Genomic DNA, 2,025 nt, shown 5'->3' with positions numbered 1-2,025 from the left:
TGTCTGCTTACGTTATGCATCGCTTAATATGATGACATGCTACTTTATCGTCGTGTTCACCTATTAGACTCTGACTCAGGTCCAAACTTATGCTGAAACTTGAGTTTTTAAATGGTTGTGGGGTATATATTGGGGCAGCAATCAGTACTATCTGTCTACTATCTAGTTAATCTCGGGTGTCTACTATGAGTTTCATGTTGGGTGAAAACAAACAATAAAGGAGCCATTATCTGTATTTTTTTAACTAAAGCTATTATCTTCCTGCTATCATTGGTTTTGGGTCTATCCACAGTTTGCTACCTTCACTCTGGATTTGTGCATGCACTCCTTACATAATCTCACTATGTTTTATTCCTATGCATGTCAGTTAATGTACACAATGGAACTGAACATGTAGAGCAAAAGAGACGAGCCTTGCATGGTAATGAAATTTCATGCAGGCGTTGTTCCATGGTGGGCGCAAAGGCAGCCCCCCTCCACCCATTTCGCATCGTAATCAAGAGGAAGATAAATGTTCTGAGGGGGATTCAGAAGCAGAAGACCACTCCTATTTACCCCATGAGGTCTTCGCTCTAACTTGGCATGCTAATGTTGGTAATATCATGCATATGGTGCCTTGCATTGCTTACTGTATACATCAAAGATGTCATCTGCTTAGTTTAGACATGCTTTGTGTTAGTGCCATCTGTTTAGTTTCTTTATCGTATATGTGAATCATGCAATGCCATCTTGTTTAGCCAGGCATCATATATGTGAATTTTGCAATGCCACCCTGGTTAGCCAGTCATCTTATATGTGAATTATATCATGACATCCTTTTTTTATTACGTGTTAAATTTGTCAACAATTTTAGTACATTCAATTACTCTTCCTGTGCATCAGCCATTCGGCACAGTCATGGAAAAATCTGGAGTGGAAACAAGGTCTTCAGAGCAGACAATGCTATCTGACGAAGCGCATATCTTGCTGGTTACAGATAGCTCCTAAGAGGAGGATTCAGAGACAGATGACCAGTCCTACCTCCCCCCCCCCCCGAGGTGCATGCTCTAACTTGGCAGGGTTATGTTGCTCATATCGTGCATATGGTATCTTGTATTGCTATGTCATTTGCTTAGTTTAGACATGATTTGTGTGAATGCCACCTGTTTAGTGTCTAATTACCACATATGTGAATTATGCAATGCCATCTTTTTGCAAGACATTATATATGTGAATTATGCAATGCTATCTTGTTGCAAGGCATTATATATGGGGAATTATGCAATGCCATGCTGTTTAGCCAAGCATCATATATGTGAATTATATCATGTCATCCTTTTTTCTATTTCTCATTGCTTTTGTCGACAATGTTTGTATATTCAACTGCTCTTCCTGTGCATCAGCCATTTGAATTGGGATGGAGAAATCTGGAGTGAAAACAAGGTCTTCAGAGCAGACAATGCTACCTGGTGAAGCAGATATGTTGCCGGTTACAGATAGCTCTTTAGAGGAGGATTCAGAGGCAGATGACCAGTCCTATTATCCCCCTGAGGTGTATGCTCAAACTTGGCAGGGTTATATTACTCATATCATGCATATGTTGTATTGCAATGCTTAGTTTTTACATTATATACACAATATTGAATGCCATCTCTTTAGTTGACACATCATATATGTGTTTGCCCTCTGCTCACTTCCTTAGTATACAAATCATATATTTGAATTATATCATGACATGATGTTTACATAGACAACATGTATCTGAATTATGGCATGCCAACCCATTTTCTAAAGACATAATATAGTTATATCATCTCATCTTGTTCACATAGTCATCATATTTTGAATTATGTCATTCTATCCGTGAATTATATCATGCCATCATGTTTCCATCGATGGCATGTTTGTGATTTATGGCATGCCAACCACTTTAATAGACAGATCATATAGTTATATCATGTCATCCTGTTTACATAGTCATCATATTTTGAAGTATGTCATTCTATCCTGTTTAGTTAGCCATCATACATGAGAAATTATGTCATG

This window comes from Triticum dicoccoides, chromosome 4A (assembly GCF_002162155.2).
Source record: "Triticum dicoccoides isolate Atlit2015 ecotype Zavitan chromosome 4A, WEW_v2.0, whole genome shotgun sequence".
In the NCBI taxonomy this organism is placed as follows: Eukaryota; Viridiplantae; Streptophyta; class Magnoliopsida; order Poales; family Poaceae; genus Triticum; species Triticum dicoccoides.
Note: the sequence above shows the minus strand (reverse complement) of the source record.